The sequence below is a fragment of the Nannospalax galili genome, unplaced genomic scaffold, assembly GCF_000622305.1.
Source record: "Nannospalax galili isolate Female #2095 unplaced genomic scaffold, S.galili_v1.0 scaffold417, whole genome shotgun sequence".
NCBI classification, from domain to species: Eukaryota; Metazoa; Chordata; class Mammalia; order Rodentia; family Spalacidae; genus Nannospalax; species Nannospalax galili.
Window position 1 is genome coordinate 213031 of NW_008340785.1, and position 12356 is coordinate 225386.

Below are 12356 nucleotides of genomic sequence, written 5' to 3' on the forward strand. Positions count from 1 at the left end.
TGATCCGCGGTGGCCCAATTTCAATGTGGGTCAGAAGTTTTCAGACTTTTTCCTTAGGTCTGGAATCTTCTAAGAATGATTTTGGCCTCTGGAAATTGGGTGTTGGACTGACCTGAGATCCTGGCTGTGGCCGTGCCACGCAGGAATGTAAAGGCAGATGGGGTGGGAAGAAGCCCCAAGATTTCCCAGGGAGTGGATTGAGTAGCTGGGTTGTACTGGATGCAAAGGATCAGGGAGAGGAAAGGTAAGCCTTCGACCCCCAGAAAGAGGCTAGCGGGGGTTGTAGGATTAGGGAATAAAGGGAGGTGAGGGTGGGGCCAGGTCCAGAAGCGGTGCTCCTGGGGCCCAAGGAAGGCACTAAGTTGGTCTGGGTGAAAAAGATCAGGAAGCAGTATTGGTGCCCCATGTGTCTGGTGACCCAAGACTAGGAATGGCGCAGGGCCCAAACTAGTAGAGAACAGTGGGGGAGATGGCAGGGTGAATGTGGCTGGGGGAGTCAAGGTGCGGAGGGCTGCGCTATAGACTTACCCCAAGAGGCCTGAGGATAGAAGTGCAGGCTAGGAGAGTTAGCCTTTGGTGCAGGTCCTGGGAAGCAGAGAGTGGTGAGGGCCGGGCCAGGTCCGGAAGTGGTGCTCCTGGGGCCCAAGGAAGGCACTAAGTTGTTTTGGGTGAAAAGGATCAGGAAGCAGTATTGGTTCCCCATGTGCCTGGTGACCCAAGACTAGGAATGGCGCAGGGCCCAAACTAGGAGTAGAGAACAGTGGGGGAGATGGAAGGGTGAATGTGGCTTGGGGAGTCCTTAATATAAATTTTTAACTTCAGTCAACATTCTATTCACCCTGCACGTAAACTTCTTAAAGACAGCTGTGTGCTGCAGTACAGCAATGACTGGCTGCTGGCACAGCATTGTTCAAAACCAAGAAGATGGGCAGGCTTGGAAAGGCATCAGCTATACACACACACTCTTATTACGCTATGGCTTCTCACATTTTCTGTACATACTTGTCTCATAATACAATACAAATGATTTCTTCAAATAATTGGAAGAACAAGATGAATGCATTTTGAATTTCTTCTGAAAATAACTCTTAAATTAAAAAGAAGTCTCTTGTGTTTGTTAAATATGGTAAAGAGATGGTTTTAAAATGGTCTGAACTACATGTACAAATTTTCCACCTTATCTTACTTCCTCATTACAAGTTTGGCATCAAGACCTCTAGCATTTTATGAAAAACTTCACCTAATACATTATAAATTTGCACTTAAATTCTTAAGACACAGAATTAAGAAATCAAGAAATGTATGACTATTCCTCAACACCACTAGAACTGTAAATTACTGTAAATAATATATGTGTATATAATTCAAATGAACTTTTGGGGAGGGAGATAAAATATATATATACTAGTTTTTCATATCTATTTAATGCTGCCTGCAGTTAGATGAGAAGATTATTACTAACAGAAGACTCAAAATATATTAAGGACTATTTTCTAAGTAGTTAGAATAATTTCCCAAAACAAACATGGGATAGAGCCTATGCGAATACAGTTTTCCTGTAGTGTAATTGCTAGTATGAGGTATAATCTGAAGCAATTAATGCAATTATAAATAGGGATAAGCCACCACTAAGTCATAGTTTGTTAACTAAACTTCTCAGCTAATGTGCTTTAGGGATAGGATTAAGGGTAATGAGAAGGGGCAGATGTCCATGGGAACCTCGTGTATATACTTTATCATTAGCATCACGTATCTAATAATCCACTGTTACAAAAAAAGGTAAATCCTTTGCTGACCTAGGATGTACTTTATGAAGCATAGTAAGATTGTTTAAGTATTACTAATGCCTCATTCCTTTTGTATGTGGATATACACTTATTGGTTATATATGTCCACAACTAGAAACAGAATTTTAAAACACTTTTAGCTCATTTTGGAAAAGTTAACAGTAGAGGTGGAATGATGCCCTACTGAATTTTCTAGAATATCAAAACTCAGGGCTAAAACCAAAGAAAATATTACTATCTCTTCAGTAAAATGGCTTGTGTGAAATCTTGAGCTCATTCTTTCATAGATCTGAAAGGATTGTGATCCATTGATTGTTTAGCAGCAATTTTACCAAACTGTAAATTCTTTTATTAACAGGCATTATAAACATATAATAATAATCTCATTTAAAAACCATGAGTGCCACACCAGTGAATATATAGCTCATGAATACCTTAAAATGTATTTCCCATTCCCATTTTAAAAGGCAACATATAGCATACAAAAACCTAAATAAAACAAATAATCTGTAATATGGATACATGATTGATGTGTCTAAAATGATATATACAGTATGTAATTATGTTAATTATGCGATCAGTACATTTTCCGATTCCCTTCATGCTTCACTTTCCCCAGAAACTGAATTCTGAACTTCTTCTCCTAAAATTGGTACAATCAGGTTATCCTTTGACATCAAATTATATTTCATCACAAATTTAGTAAACCGATGACATAAAAATGTTTCATTTTCATATTCATCAAATATCTGTCAGTGATGAAAATAAGCATGTGAAAATATTCTATAAATTCTATGGCATACGGAGCCTAGTTTTGCTACAGATGATTCTTTTATGCTAACTCTGCTCAGAAAATGTTTATTGCTATTCAGAAGACATGCAGCACCATCAAGTGTGTGTCTTGTATAATGTATAGCAGGACACTCTTTCGGAGTTTTATGAGCTGCACAAAGAAAAATCCATTTTCAGTCACTGTCATCTGAGTACATGTATCTGGATGGCATTCCCTCTGAAACTTGACAGCAAGTCCATTTAGTTCAAGACAGAATTGCCTTAAATGTTCATACTTCCATACTCCTTCTTCTTGGCCTTCAGGTGGTTCAAGAATTTTGTCAGTATTGCAGCAATCTGCCCTTATGTTCTGTTGAATATACTGCTGAACAGCAAGTGTACTATCCATTTCATCAAACGATTCATCAGGCCAATTATAGAAATCCTGCACCTTCGTGCCCGGCCTGTTCCTCCTCAGCACTGCCGCCCCCTCTGCCATGACCATAGTGCCAGAGTCTGGGCAGCTAGAGCCGGTACCCGGATGTGGGGTCCCGCAGCTTGCACAGGGGGTGGGGCGCGACAGCCTGTGGAACAGCCGCCCACCATTGTGGGATAAGTAGTATTTTCAATTTTATATTATTTGTTGAGATTTGCTTTGTGTCCCAGTGTGTGGTCTACTTAGAGAAACTTTTTAGGCTGCTAAGTAGAATATATATTCTGTAGTGGTTTGATGGAATATTCTGTAAATATCTATTAGGTATATTTGATCTATGATGTTTATCTGTTTATTTTTTGTGTGGATGACCTGGCCATTGGTGAAAATAGGTCTTAAGCACCTGATAATACTGTGCCTGGGTTGATCTATTGTCTATTGCCTTGTAATATTTGTTTTATGAAACTTGATGTCCCTGAGTCTGGTACATACATGCTTGCAATTATAATGTCCTTCTGATGAATTGTTTCCTTGATTATAATGCAGTATCCTTTTTTATCTCTTCTGGTTAGTTCTGGCTTAGTGTCTATTTTGTTAGATATTAGAATAGTGATACTTGCTTATTTCCAGGTCCTGTTTACTTGGAACATTTTTTTCCCCTATCCTTTCACTCTAAGGAAATGTCTATCCTTGAAGGTGAGGCGTGTTTCTTGTAGATAACAAAAAATGATCCCTGTTTTCTAATCTAGTAAACTAACCTATGTCTTCTGATTGAGGAAGTGAGGCCATTAATATTCAAAGTTATTGTTGAAGAGTGTGTATTAATGACTGTAATTTTGTTGATTTGTGATTTTTGTTGATTTGTGGTGGTTTCTTAGTCTTACTTTGAATAGCAATTTTCCTAGCATCATTTGTTTCTTCTTGTAGACTCTCCTATATGTATATCCTTCTCTTTAGTCTGGTTTTCCTTCTGGAATTCTCCGTAGGGCTGAGTAGTGGTCATAAATTCCTTTAGCCTTATTTTATCATGGCAAGTGTTTATTTCTCCTTCAAGTATGACAGATAGTTTTGCCAGGTATAATAGTCTGGGTGATCTTTCAGAGCTTGAATTGCATTGCTCCAAGTCCTCCTGGCTTTTAAAGCTTTCATTGAGAAATCAACAGTTATTTTCATGGGTCTACCTTTGTATCTAATTTTAATCTTCCCTTTTTCAGTTTCTAATACCCTTTTTTTATTCTCTATAATTAGTGTTTCAATTAAAATACAGTATAGAGAGCTTCTCTTCTGGCCCCATCTAAAATATGGTGTGGGGACTTTCTCTTCTGATCCTGTCTATTTGGTGTTCTGTGTGCCTCCTGTACCTGTATAGGTTTCTCTTTACCTAGATTTGAACATTTTTCTCATATGATTTCATTGAAAAAAAGTTTTTTGATTGCGTTTGATCTGGAATTCTTCTTCTCTACCCACAATTTGCTGATTTAGCATTTTCATGGTGTCCCCCAAGTCCTGCATTATTGCAGTCATGCATTTTTAAGAAAACTTGTCATTTTTTTAATTGAATTGTCCAATTCATTTACCTTGTGTAGAGCCCTGAAACTCTTGTTTTCTTCTTCATCCATCATCTCTTGGTGAGGCTTTCCACTAAGCTTTTTATCAGACTTGTTCAAATTTTTGTTCTGAGTTTCATTTCAGTTGGAGTTTTCTTCTGTATTTATAAAAAAAATTTGAGGGGCTGGAGAGATGACTCAGCGGTTAAGAGTACTGGTTGCTCTTGCAGAGGGTCTGGGTTCAAATCCCAGCACCTTCATGGCAACTCACAACTATCTCCAATTCTAGTTCCAGAGGATCAAATGCACTCTTCTGGCCTCCATGGGCATTGCACAACATGGATGTACTTACATACATGCAGGCAATACACTCATATACATAATAAATAAAAATATTTTTCAAAATTTTAAAAATAAAGTACTTATTTTTATTTTATGTGTATGAGTGTTATACTTGCATGTATGTAAGTGCATTTTGTCACACAGTGCCCTCAGAAGAAAGAAGAGGACATTAGATTCCCTGGGGCTGGAATTACAGATAGTTGTTAGCCACTATGTGAACCTGAGTCTTCACTTCTGAGCCATCTCTCCAGCCCCTTTCTTCAGTATTTTTATCTATCTCTTTATTGAAGAATTTAGTTATTTCATTCAGCTCTTTGTATTTTCTTGGACATCAATTGGAAGTTTCTTTTTTTTCTTTTTTTTTTAATTTTTACAAAAACTTTGTTAAGAATTTCATACATGTATATAAGGTGTTTTGATCAAATCCATGCCCACTCCCTCCCCTCCAACATTCCCCCCCCTCTGAAGAGGTTACCCTAAAATCTTTTAAGGATTAGATACAAGGTCAAAGGAGAAGATGGAGTGAGAGTCCTTACCAACAGCATGCAGTAGATAGTGAGTCTCTACCTCCCGAGAGCCGGCAAAGTCCAGGATGGAGGGTTATAATCCAGAGTTGTGGAAGGGGAAAGGCTGTAGCCAGGGAAAGCTGAGAGAGTCCTGGGATGGAGAGTTACAGGAGAGGAAGGGGAATATGATGTCGCTGCCTGTGGAGAGCCAGGAGAGTCCTTAGATGGCCTGAATGCTTTTTGGTGGGTTTTCTTTGAAGATACAGATTTAACTTCTTCTTATAAACTAGTATCTTACCTAATGACAGCTCAATGGGAGATTAATATCATAAAAATATTTCCATTAAATGGAAGCAAGCTAATAAAAATTAAAGTTTAATAATTATAAACATTATTTAATAAGCTAGTAAATAATGCACATAAGAAAACGTTTAGATACATTTCATTGTTGTTTTATTAGAAACTCTTGATTTTTAAACTGTAGTATAAGAAAAAAAATTTTTTTTTTCTTGGACAAGGTCTCCCTAGTCCCAGCCTGCCTGGAAGGCACTATGTAGCCCACACTGGCCTTGGTCTCGCAGAGATTTTGCGTGCTTCTGCTTCTGGAGGGCTGGGGTTAAAGGCATGCACCACCATGCCCGATCTAAAAACATTTCTTAAATAGAAATTGTAATCATATTTCCTAGGGAAAGGGGACCTATTTGTGTGTGTTTTGGAAATCTGTACTGAGGATTTGTTGAACTATAACTTTTATTATAATCATTATCACTATAATCATTTTGCAGTACTGAGGATTCAACCCAGGGACTTTTGCATACTAGGCACACACTGTCCCACTGAGTTACAGATTTCCTCAGGCTTTTAAAATATTGCACTTTGAAAGAATTTATTCGTCTTATGAGAGCTCAGAGTTTACATTAGAACAGTCTTTCACTTTTATGTTTTAGTTTATTTATTCTTTGCATTTTGTTAAAAACTTAAACTAGGAGAAAATAAATACTACATCAGCTATACTAAAACTTCCCAGTCATTTCTCAGGGCACGTTGTATATTGACAATGAAATCACATGCAACCAAGGGTAAGCAAAGGAGTTGCTATACGTAGTTAGATGAAAGCTTTATTGTCTTTTAATGTACATATCCACATATACATATATGTATTTTATATATGAGTACACATATACACAGCAGTCTTGCAGATATATGCAATGTATGATAATGAATAGAAAATCAAAGCCTTAACAAATGAACACTAAAATTTTGTAATTTTATGCTTGAAATAGCTTCATGCAGTTAGTGACAAAACTTTCCAGTTACTGCTCTTCACCTTGATGAAAAAATTTGCTCATTATCAACGGTAGGAAACAAACAACAGATAGCTGTTTTTTCCTGTGGTAATTGGAACTGTTTTCTTCTACTGTTACCTAGAATTTGACCAATTATAATTGAAATTATAATTGTATAATTATAATTGAAAAATATTTCAAATCTTCCAGTCCTCCATTTCTAAATAAAGTTTGGAAAATCTTTTAGTGATGGGCATGGATTTTGAATTAAGTAGTTTATTTTCATGTCAAATGTTTAAAATATTTGTGTGTGAGAGAAAGGTGGGTTGGAGTGCACACACTGAGGTCAGAGGACAGCTTTCTGAAGTCGGTTCCCACCCTTCCTCCATGTTGAGGCAGGGTTTCTTCTTCCACTGCTGCACTGCCTACTCCAGGACAGCTTGCCTATGAAATGGTTCAGTTTCCGCCTCCCATCTCACTATCGTAATGCTGGATGACAGATGCAAGCCACCACATCCTTGGTACAGTGATCAAACAGGGTCCTCAGGCTTGTGTGGTTAGAGATTTTACCTGCTCTGCCATCTCTCAAACCCTCTTGTCAAACATTTAAAGTGGTAACTGCATTTTTATTTGACACCATCTATCATGTATCATGTTTAAACATGGTTTTCTATAGCTGCAATTTTTGAACCTGTTAATTTTTAAATAGTACATTATTTTACCTAATAGCAGTAATGATTTTCTCTCTATAAAATTGAAAAGAGGCAAGATTCTAGGAGGTTAGATTGTATTCAGTTTTCCATTTGGAGGTCATTTAAATGGACTATAGCTCTGTGTATAGAATGGATTGGCATGTTACTGGTATCTCAGCATTTTCAGAATCAACTCTATGTAAAACATTTATACCTCTGTTGATGCATTTATACCATCAGCAAAGACTTATGCAATCCCTTCTCTAAGCATCATTTTTTTTTATATTATGAATACTCCATGTTGAATGCCCTAGTTTGTTCTTCATAGCTGTGAAAAAATACTCTGACCAATACCAACTTGGAGAGGAAAGGGTTTATTCAGCTTACATCTCCCAGGTCACAGTTCATCAGGGAGCCCAAGATAGAAACTCAGGGCAGGAACCTGGAAGCAGGAACTGGAGCACAGGGCATCATTTTTTTTTATATTATGAATACTCCATGTTGAATGCCCTAGTTTGTTCTTCATAGCTGTGAAAAAATACTCTGACCAATACCAACTTGGAGAGGAAAGGGTTTATTCAGCTTACATCTCCCAGGTCACAGTTCATCAGGGAGCCCAAGATAGAAACTCAGGGCAGGAACCTGGAAGCAGGAACTGGAGCACAGGCCATGGAGCATGGAGGCTTACAGGCTTGCTCCCTGGCCCCTGCTCAGCCTGCTTTCTTATGCAGCACAGGTCCACCTGCCCAGGAATGGCACCACCCACAGTGGGCTGGGCCCTCCCACATCACTCCTCAAGAAGATGCCCCTCAGACATGGCCACAGGCCAGTCCAATAGAGGAAATTCCCCAATTGAGGCTCCCTCAACCCAGGTGTGTCAAGTTGACACTAAAGTTATCCAGCACATTGAATATTTCATTACTAGTAGTATACTCTAGTGCTTCTTTGCAAAGTAAGTGATATTCTACAGAGTCCTCTTCAGAAATTCTATCAAGGTGTATTAACTGTTTTTATTAATGTGCAAATAGTCAATACTCCGTAATATAAATTATTTTGATTTAAAAAAATTTATTTTATTTTATGTGCATGAGTGTATTGCCTGCATGTATGTGGGTGCACCCATATTGTGCAGTGCTGTGGAGGTCAGAAGAGGGCTTTGGATTCCCCTGGAACTGGAGTTAAGGATGGTTCATAGCAGCCATGTGGGTACTGGGAACTGAACCTGGGTCCTCTGCAAAGAACAGTCAGTGCTCTTAACCACTGAACCATCTCTCCAGTCCCAAATATTTTGATTTGGTAATCTTCTGAATTGTTTCCTGTATGTCATTTGACATAGTCATCCTTGAATTATAGTCTTAATGTATTATTTAAGAAATGCATCCACATGGCAGCTAACAACTGTCCATAGCTCCAGTCCCAGGGGATCTGATAGCCTCTTCTGACCTCCAGAGGCATTGCTCAACATGGGTGCACTTACCTACATGCAGGCAGTACACGCATACACATAAAATAAAAATAATAATAAAAAAGAAATGCAACAGTTTTAACTTTATTTGTTCCATTTTCTCAAATGTTCCAAGTGTTTCTGTGTAGGCTGATAAAATGGGAAGCTCTTAGTTGTGACACTTTGGTTTACAAATGTGTCTCCCTTTAGCTCAACCCCATGTTACTGATGTGTCCTCAAAAAAGTCAGCCTTGGTTGGTCAGGAAAGCCCCACAGCTCTCAAAACAGTACAGGCTATTGGCATTCCTCTAGGATGCTCAATAGAAATAAGACCCTGTTGCTGAAGGCATCACACGCCTTTTTTACAAAGCAAGAGAAATCAAGCTGAAATGAGCTAAAAGCTTTTTCCCTGGTGGCCAGAGGTGTTATGCAGACGTACTAGGTGCTGCGCAGGCTGCCAGGGGAAAAAGGACATCAGCAGTCTTAACCACTTGGGAATTTTATGATCCATAATACCAACCTGCCAGACAAGATGTACCCATTGGTGCAATAGTGGCATAACCACTTCCTGATCAGATTTGAGGCCCACTCCACAGAAGAATATTCATGCCTGGTATTGTAAACACTTTCAAAACCTGTAGCTGAGACATCCTTTGGGGGAACTTATGTTTAGCTAAACTGACATGATGCCAAACTGTCTTCTCAGTATTTATATTTATATCCCTGGCCAAATGCTGCTCTCAGCTTTATTCACAGAAACTTCTCTTTGCTATGAACAGTGGTGATCAAAGTACTGAGAATAAGTGCTAGTTGATTGTTCAGCCCTAAATAGGACATTTATATCATACTCTCTAAGGCTCGGGTAACTTTGTGTTAGAGGGAGCCAAAAGAATGAAAAGGCCAGAAGACAGGGAGTAGGGCTGTGAAATGCTTGCTGTCCTCTGGGTGTGACACAGCCATTGTAATCAGGCTTTCACTGTAGCTGTAGTTGCCTCCTCTGGGTCTGTTCAAGATTGGATCTGTCATCAGTCAAACACACATCAGGGAGGAGTTCATTGGGCCCTACACCTCCCTGCTGAACTTTGGACAGTGGTTGATTCTTTGAGAGAGCCAAGCCATTGTATTCACTTGTATAAGTCATCCTGGGTCAGCCCAGGATGTTCCAGTAGACAGTCCCAAACCCATTGTCACACAGACAGCCCTGTTTAAACTCATGGGTAACAAAACAAAACAAAAGGACAGGAACGTGGGAAAGCCAACTGGGAGGGAAGACTTGGGGTTGATAGGTGTGAGAGATAAAAGAGGGTAGGGAGGGAGAGTAACTAGAATTATGCCCCCGCCTGCGGGGACCCTGTACAGGTAAAGCTCGAGCGGGTCCACTCCCTGAAAGGAAAAACGGGCGAGAAAGAGGAGACGGAGCCCAAGCAAGTCCACTTGTCAAGGGTCGCTTTATTGTATTGCAAGCTTTCCTTATATACAGTTTGTATTTAGAAGGGGTTGAAGAAGTTGGTCAAAGGTTACAGCATTCTTATGGGTATGGGGTGGGGGACTGAGCAATTCAGCAACGTGACTGACCACCAGGTGTTCCAAGAGATTACTGCATGACTTATCTTTTCCGAGAACTGTTTGCAAGGGGAAGAGAAAGATAACCTTGCCATAAATTCTTTCTCAAGGTTACTAGTGCAGGCAGAATGTCCTGCTTAAGTCAACTGTTTAACTATTACAAAATGCTACAGGGAGAGCGGGGAGCTTACTTATCACTAAGCCAGATGTCCCAACCATAAAACTTATTTATCAGTGAGTTGGAGATGTCCCGGCCATAAAGCTTACTTATCAGTAAGCCAGATGTCTCAGCCATAAAACTTACTTATCAGTGAGCCAGATGTCTCAGCCATAAAACTTACTTATCAGTGAGTTGGAATTCCTGACCGGTACTGACCTGCCTGAGAGACTTCATGGCTCCTGACTTTTATATATTTTTTTTCATTCCTCCCTTTTTCTTTGTAACTATGGAGGGGAATCCTTCCCTCCTTTATAGATTATCAGGGTCACTTGTTTCTAGGGCTTGGTATTGGCTAGTCAGCACTAAGGTCTGGACAGCTGATAGCCTTTCTCGTATGAATTGAGTCAACCGGTTGAAAATGCAGGGGCCTATTGTTAGGATTAAGAGTAGGGACACCAGGGGCCCAATAAGAGGTAGAAGATAAGGCAGAATTCCGTTCCACATGCCCCACATGGGGTTAGCAAAAAGCTCCTGTCGCCTTTTTTCTAGCTCTTCTTGGTGTTTTTTAATCCGATCTCTGACGATCCCAGACTTGTTGGTATAAAAACAGCATTTTTCCTGTAAAGCTAAACAGATACCTCCCTTGTCTGCTGTTAGTAGATCAAGTCCTCGTCTATTTTGTAAGACAACCTCGGCCAGTGAGTCTACTTGGTCCTGAAGATCTTGTACAGACCGATAGACCATATTAACATCATCAATTAACTGTTGAGATAATTTGTTGTAAGTGTCTATTGTCACTCCTACACCAGCTGAGCCAGTAGTAAGTGCCCCTGAAATACCCAGTCCAATAAGCAATAATTGGACTGCTCGTTTGTGCCTAGGAACGAATGTGTCAAAGCTAGGCAAAGGCACAAACGCATCTCCTGGAATTATGTCTATGTCTGGCAAAAGCAATGCGGGGGCACATGAACCAGTCCAATTAGTGGGTAAATAAGGATAGGCCATATTATTTCCACATACATAAATTCTTCCCCCCCCAAACAGCCTGTCTGAGAGGTCTTGACGAACCTAGAGCAGGTAGTAAACATAGCTAATCCAAGATCTACATCAAAGGAATTATTTTGAAAAGGATTAAAAAGACAAACAGATGTATTGAAGTAACGGGGTAGGACCTTAAAAGGCGTGGGATAGCTACAGTTATCTGGAGAGCTGAGAACATGGGTGCGGCATTGGAGGTAGGTCTGATGTAAGGCACCGTCTCCAATAAAGGAACCGAGAAGGCCAAATAAGCACTATCGGTATACAGATTAAAAGGGGACTGTGTTATTTTTTGGAACACAGCAAGAATAGCTTGGATCTCAACTAATTGTGCAGAGCTAAAGGGTGTAGATATTTGACTTATTTGTCCATTGATCATGAAGGCTGCTCGGCCATTGGAGGAGCCATCAGTGAATACCAAATGTGCTTTAGGTATGGGGTCTCTTTTAGTTACTTTAGGAAATATAACAGGGACTGGGCTTTTGTTAAAGAATTGGACCAATTTATTTTGGGGGTAATGATTATCTAATTTTCCCTGAAATGTAACACTATTAATAGAGCACTCATCGAGGTGTCTGTTAGCCAGGAAACCTGGGAAGGACTGTAGGGGGGTATTATAACATCTGGTTCCTTCCCAAACAGCTTGCAGGATTGCTCCCTGCCGAGCTGAAGAATTTTCACTACCAATGAAGGATAAGTGGGAAGGACCTTGTTGGTTGTAGAAGGTAGATGTACCCAATAAAGAGGATTGTCTCCTTGCCAGAAGACAGCAGTGGGAAAAAGGGGG

At 39.7% G+C, this 12356-nt stretch overlaps 1 protein-coding gene and 1 pseudogene across 1 annotated transcript in view; one reads left to right on the top strand and one right to left on the bottom strand.

The window, feature by feature from the left end:
- The window catches only part of Tbc1d32 (TBC1 domain family member 32), a gene marked incomplete at its 5' end in the record, with an annotated part of 270497 nt that overhangs the window by 210306 nt on the left and 47835 nt on the right, over positions 1-12356 (top strand). The window lies entirely within an intron of this gene.
- On the bottom strand, positions 2378-3070 carry LOC103736286 (annotated as a pseudogene).